General features: G+C 40.3%; 5 non-coding genes across 5 annotated transcripts; 2 read left to right on the top strand and 3 right to left on the bottom strand.

Annotated features, from left to right (window-relative positions):
• Positions 1-486: 486 nt before the first annotated feature.
• On the top strand, positions 487-605 carry LOC130658313 (5S ribosomal RNA). Its single transcript, XR_008985528.1, has one exon. It is a non-coding gene; the product is annotated as a 5S ribosomal RNA (ribosomal RNA).
• Positions 606-954: 349 nt separating this feature from the next.
• On the bottom strand, positions 955-1,119 carry LOC130660267 (U1 spliceosomal RNA). Its single transcript, XR_008987467.1, has one exon. It is a non-coding gene; the product is annotated as a U1 spliceosomal RNA (small nuclear RNA).
• Positions 1,120-1,304: 185 nt separating this feature from the next.
• On the bottom strand, positions 1,305-1,496 carry LOC130661313 (U2 spliceosomal RNA). Its single transcript, XR_008988506.1, has one exon. It is a non-coding gene; the product is annotated as a U2 spliceosomal RNA (small nuclear RNA).
• A 321-nt stretch (positions 1,497-1,817) lies between these two features.
• Trnar-acg (transfer RNA arginine (anticodon ACG)) lies at positions 1,818-1,890 on the bottom strand. The gene has a single exon. It is a non-coding gene; the product is annotated as a tRNA-Arg (tRNA).
• Positions 1,891-6,361: 4,471 nt separating this feature from the next.
• Positions 6,362-6,480, top strand: LOC130658312 (5S ribosomal RNA). Its single transcript, XR_008985527.1, has one exon. It is a non-coding gene; the product is annotated as a 5S ribosomal RNA (ribosomal RNA).
• Positions 6,481-6,589: the final 109 nt, after the last annotated feature.

Below are 6,589 nucleotides of genomic sequence, written 5' to 3'. Positions count from 1 at the left end.
TAGATTCCTTCGTAGAGGGCACTATGCTAACCGAATTGGATCTGGAGCACCAGTTTACTTAGCAGCCGTCTTGGAATATTTATCTGCTGAGATATTGGAGTTGGCTGGTAACGCAGCAAGAGACAACAAAAAAGCTAGGATTATTCCAAGACATTTACAATTGGCTGTTCGTAATGATGAAGAATTAAACAAACTTTTGAGCGGTGTAACCATTGCAGCTGGTGGTGTTTTGCCAAACATTCAAGCTGTCTTACTCCCAAAGAAGAACGACAAAGGACAGAAGAAGTAAACCGCTACACTCAGAAAACAACGGCTATTTTTATAGCCACACATCTTTAAAAAAACATTGTTTTTTTCACAAAACTATAACCTTAAAGTCTAATAGATAATCCATGCATACGCCTTGTCCTAAGTAACTCAAAGAAATTAAATAAAAAAATTTGATCACAACGTCAAAATAAATTGCACGTATTTGCCCCTACTAATGTCTACGGCCATACCACGATGAACACACCCGTTCTCGTCTGATCACGGAAGTTAAGCATCGTCGGGCCGGGATAGTACTTGGATGGGGGACCGCCTGGGAACTCCCGGTGTCGTAGGCTTTTCATTTCATTTGTTGCCTTTTCATTTCAATGGTGCTGTGATATATTTCTTGTTATAACAATTAAGGAACGTGGCGGTTGTTGAAAGTGTTTCCTATGACATTTTCCTACGACATTTTCAGGTGATAGTACGAGAAAAAAGAGCTTTCAAATGCATACAAACTCGATCTATTGCCGATCATCCAATAACCCTGACGGAATGGCAAATAAAATAAAATTCCGCCGCCTTCCGAGGACTTATATCGCAATCACGTTTCGTAACAGCCAAGCGAGGTTTTACCTTAGCGTTTAAGTCACCACCGACATTTGGCCGCGCAACTTTTCTAAGCTCATTCATTTTGACTTAAGGAGGGGGCGAGCGCGGACGCAGGCCCCCACTACCAGAAATTGTACGGTCGAGTTACTGACGTTTGCAGTAATCGCAGAGGTCAGCCCAAGCGTAGTGCAATGCAAGAGCCTCACTCTGGAAGAAAACCCTCATTGATCAGTCTTTACTTCCCCGTCAGGTAAGTATGAGTTGGAACTGCACCGTAGCATGAGGGTACCCTTCAAAGTTTGTTAATGCTTGTGGCTTGAGTGTGTTATAAACTGCCGTGTCGCGGGGCATAGGCTGTATTCTCCCCCAGTGTACGCGTTTTGTTCCCGCCGTAGACTATGCAGAGTGCCGTCGGAAAGAGGACTGCTATTATTCTTTTATTGCTTATGTGGGCCGCCATCGGTAATAGTGCAACACCAAGGCAACCCGTGGTCACGGCGTGAATGAATCCACCTCCATGACCCAAGGCCAAAAATCAGATTAATATACTGACCATTCAGAGAATGGCCTACCAGATATTAAACTGATAAGAACAGATACTACACTTGATCTTAGCCATTAGGCCGAGAAGCGATAAAGAACAAGCGTTGCCATGATAGGCATCGTCCACACACCGTAACTGCTTGTGGAGCATGTCACGTTACTGTAAAGCTTACAACTGTCACCGCGTACGGATGGACGGCGACATAGTAAAATCACGGCTGTTGATTTAGCCGTAGGATGGAGAGCGACTGTAGCGAGTGGATGGTAACTTACATGAATGCTAACAAAGGCGACGATACTAAGTGCGTGATATTACTTTCCAATATGACTGCGTACATTCCGTTTATCAACGCATTACGCCAGAACGTGCGCGCGCGTTACACAGTAGACCATGCAGCCGAAATGCGACAGTGCGACCCTGCCAGGAGTCGAACCTGGAATCCCCTGATTCGTAGTCAGATGCCTTATCCATTGGGCCACAGGGCCATGCTTATGACTTCGCCCCATCGTTATTTTGGCTTGCGCATTCGTTTTACTTACGACAGAATTCTTCGTGTTTGTAGCCATGAAAGAAAGGGACTTCTGTGAGTGAATTTTTTTACTGTGGTCTAATAAAAAAGTCGAAACGCAGTGCCCAATATATGAATTGCTCCTAATAGCCGGAAACAGGCCGTGTCGATGATGTAGGCCGACATACGCAACGCAAACCAAAGAACGCTTTATGAAAATCCTAACACGGGCGCGGAAGAAGCCCAAATTAACAGAGTAGATGTAATGCTGAAGACCTCAAACTCCAGCAGCTTCTCTTTCAGACTATTGCGTCGTGCTACAAATAAAAATTAACATGCTTTCGCATAGTCGCGGCTCCCAAAACGGACATTATACGATGTACAGAAACACACATTTCTGTTTTCGCGCCAAATCAATTCCCGGGAGTGGTACTTTTACGTCCGCATACTTCGCACCGTCTTAAATTATATCTCATTTACACGGTAATGTTTAGTATACTTCTACTGTGATAACAAGCATCGTTTATCGTTGGATTGTTGTAAGAAAACATTAAAAATGAGTGAAGCAGCTTCTCCAAAGAAAATCGCACCCAAGAAGAAACCTGCTGCAAAGAAGACAGCTGATCACCCTAAATATGTGGACATGATCAAGGCTGCTATCGCTACCCTAAAGGAACGCGGTGGTTCATCTCGCCAAGCTATTACAAAATATATTCATGCAAATTACAAAGTTGCTGAAAACTCAGATCATCATCTGAAAATGGCTCTTAAACGAGGAGTAACATCAGGCGATTTGATTCAAACTAAAGGCACTGGTGCTTCTGGATCATTCAAGCTAGGTCAGGTAAAAAAAGAAAAACCTAAGAAAAAGGCCGCAGCAAAAAAGCCAACGGCAAAGAAGCCTACTGCAAAGAAAAGTACACCAAAAAAGAAGCCAGCAAAGAAGAGCACGCCAAAGAAAGCAGCAAAGAAGCCTGCCACAAAGAAAGCCTCGGCTAAGAAACCAGCAGCTAAGAAACCCACAAAGAAGCCTGTTGCTAAAAAACCTGCAGCAAAGAAGGTCAAAAAGACTCCCAAAAAGGCAGCAAAGAAGACCGCAAAAAAATAATTTGTGTGTATCTGGCTATTACATTAACAAACGGCTATTTTTATAGCCACACATTTACAAAAAAACATTATCTTGGTACAAAGTTAAACTTGTTTAAGTCACTTAAACAGTTAAAAAAGAGTAATTTTAAGATTAGATTCCCTAAGTTTAAGTATTTTCGTTTTTAAATTTCTTATTTTCTTGCTTTTACTTTTCTTGCCCTTCATATTTTTAACATTGTCAAACTTTATGTAGCATAAAATTTTTATGTAGCATAAAATTTAAACAGAAAGCAGAACAAAGTTTGATATAAAAAGCTAGCCGTAATATTTTTTATGGATGTGTGGCTATAAAAATAGCCGTTTTTTGTTTGGTAAGATGCTTAGGCACGTTCCCCCACGAATTCTTCTTGCCAACTGGATGTCTTTAGGCATGATTGTAACTCGTTTTGCGTGAATGGCACACAAGTTAGTATCCTCGAACAAGCCAACAAGGTACGCTTCAGAAGCCTCTTGCAGAGCCATAACGGCTGTGCTCTGGAATCGCAGATCTGTTTTGAAGTCCTGAGCAATTTCTCGCACAAGACGCTGGAAAGGCAACTTGCGGATCAAGAGCTCGGTTGACTTCTGGTATCTTCTGATTTCTCTGAGAGCAACTGTACCAGGTCTGTAACGATGTGGTTTTTTCACTCCTCCAGTAGCTGGTGCGCTTTTCCTCGCAGCTTTAGTGGCGAGTTGTTTTCGTGGAGCCTTTCCTCCAGTAGATTTACGTGCAGTTTGCTTTGTACGAGCCATATTTTAAGAAGTCGATGTAGTACGGATACACAAGACGGTCTAAAATGCACTATCGCGCCAAAGTTTTATTTCTCATATTGATTGACAGCTAAGGTTCAAAACAAACCATTTGATTGGTGCTAAGAAAGTAATTTCTGATTGGCTGCATAATGACATTACGCTCATTACTTTAACATTTTTATAAAATCTGTGTTTTTTGGCTACGGGAAAACGGCTGTATCTTCTGATACACAAAAGCTTTTGACTTTTTTTTTTTTTAGTAAGTAGCAGAAGGTTTGGCGAATTCCAACGATGCCAAATTTATTGCCTTACTGAAACATTAAGACCACGAATTTTTAAAAAAACTACAGTTTTACTTAAAAAAATGTACAAAATGTTCGGAACATTTTGTAATGACGCAACTCTATTGGTTAATTAGGGTGTTTCCACGAGCAGTAGGTAATTTTATGGCCTCTTTTTAAAGCTGTCTGAATTCTGTTAACTCAAACGTTGTTTTTGTACTCGTTCTGTACGCAACTATATCAATATGTCTGGACGCGGAAAAGGAGGTAAAGGATTGGGAAAAGGAGGTGCTAAACGTCACCGAAAAATTCTTCGTGATAACATTCAGGGAATCACAAAACCTGCTATTCGACGTCTTGCTCGACGAGGTGGTGTCAAACGTATCTCTGGCCTTATCTATGAGGAAACCAGAGGTGTACTGAAGGTTTTCTTAGAGAATGTTATTCGTGATGCTGTAACCTACACAGAGCACGCTAAACGCAAGACCGTTACCGCTATGGATGTTGTTTATGCCTTAAAACGTCAAGGAAGAACTCTTTACGGATTCGGAGGTTAAGCGTTGTCATTGCTCAACAAAAACGGCTATTTTTATAGCCACAAATCTTTTAAAACATTACTTTGTGCACGCTTCCAAATTACACAATGTGTAAAGTCTTGTCACAGTTACATTTATTGCTATACGATACTATGTCATATATGACACAAAAAAAATTTAGAAATACTTTGTAGGGTTAATTTGCCTGGGAGTGTTTCCGTGAAAAGCTGGGTTAAGTTAAATGTAAGCAATAACATGGATCAATGTACTTGTCTTTTCTGCAAGTACAGCTAATAATACGTATGAAAAGTGAAGCTAATCCACACACACACATGGGGAAGTATTTTAAATGTAGGCTAGTGTTCTTAAGCACATTATTTAGAAGTTTTATTAACTTCGGTTAACTTGTAGTGACGCCAAGTAAATGTTTTTTTAAAGATGTGTGGTCTTAAAAAAGACCGTTTGTGTTTGGTAGACGTTGGTTTACTTGCTGCTTGTGTATTTTGTGACGGCTTTTGTTCCTTCACTGACTGCGTGTTTTGCAAGTTCTCCAGGCAAGAGAAGACGTACTGCGGTTTGAATTTCACGAGAAGAGATGGTCGACTTTTTGTTTTGAAGAGCCAAACGCGAAGCTTCGGAAGCAATGCGCTCAAAGATGTCGTTGACAAATGAGTTCATGATGCTCATAGCTTTGCTTGAAACTCCGACATCTGGGTGAACTTGTTTCAAAACATTGTAGATGTAAATAGCATAACTTTCCTTTCTCTTTCTCTTGCGTTTCTTTTCACCAGTTCCACCAATCTTTCCTCCTTTTTTGCCGGCTCTTTTTTCACCTTTCTTGGCTACTTTAGGTGCCTGTTTTCCTCCTTTAGCTGCTGCGTCAGACATGGTTAAAAATTTTTGCTACTTAACTTGTAAATAAGCATTAAACTGCAAGTCAAAACTTTTTGTTTATAAGTAAAAAAATCGGATCGAATTCGATCCGAAAACGCCGATACGCAATTTAATTGGTTAAAAAAAAAATCTTTTGTTTAATACTTAATTATGATTGGTTAAAAAAACATGATTTCGATCCTATTTTTATGATGAAAAAACGAGTAAAGTTTATTTCGTTAACACTTACGTTAAATATTCGTACGTTTTTGTATTAACTTACAAATCAAATCGCAGTTATGTCTGGACGTGGAAAAGGTGGAAAAGCTAAGGCTAAAGCCAAGACAAGATCCTCAAGAGCTGGACTTCAATTTCCAGTCGGTAGAGTGCATAGATTCCTTCGTAGAGGGCACTATGCTAACCGAATTGGATCTGGAGCACCAGTTTACTTAGCAGCCGTCTTGGAATATTTATCTGCTGAGATATTGGAGTTGGCTGGTAACGCAGCAAGAGACAACAAAAAAGCTAGGATTATTCCAAGACATTTACAATTGGCTGTTCGTAATGATGAAGAATTAAACAAACTTTTGAGCGGTGTAACCATTGCAGCTGGTGGTGTTTTGCCAAACATTCAAGCTGTCTTACTCCCAAAGAAGAACGACAAAGGACAGAAGAAGTAAACCGCTACACTCAGAAAACAACGGCTATTTTTATAGCCACACATCTTTAAAAAAACATTGTTTTTTTCACAAAACTATAACCTTAAAGTCTAATAGATAATCCATGCATACGCCTTGTCCTAAGTAACTCAAAGAAATTAAATAAAAAAATTTGATCACAACGTCAAAATAAATTGCACGTATTTGCCCCTACTAATGTCTACGGCCATACCACGATGAACACACCCGTTCTCGTCTGATCACGGAAGTTAAGCATCGTCGGGCCGGGATAGTACTTGGATGGGGGACCGCCTGGGAACTCCCGGTGTCGTAGGCTTTTCATTTTCATTTGTTGCCTTTTCATTTCAATGGTGCTGTGATATATTTCTTGTTATAACAATTAAGGAACGTGGCGGTTGTTGAAAGTGTTTCCTATGACATTTTCC

This window comes from Hydractinia symbiolongicarpus, chromosome 9 (genome assembly GCF_029227915.1).
Source record: "Hydractinia symbiolongicarpus strain clone_291-10 chromosome 9, HSymV2.1, whole genome shotgun sequence".
In the NCBI taxonomy this organism is placed as follows: Eukaryota; Metazoa; Cnidaria; class Hydrozoa; order Anthoathecata; family Hydractiniidae; genus Hydractinia; species Hydractinia symbiolongicarpus.
This window is presented reverse-complemented; position numbering and strand designations above follow the sequence as displayed.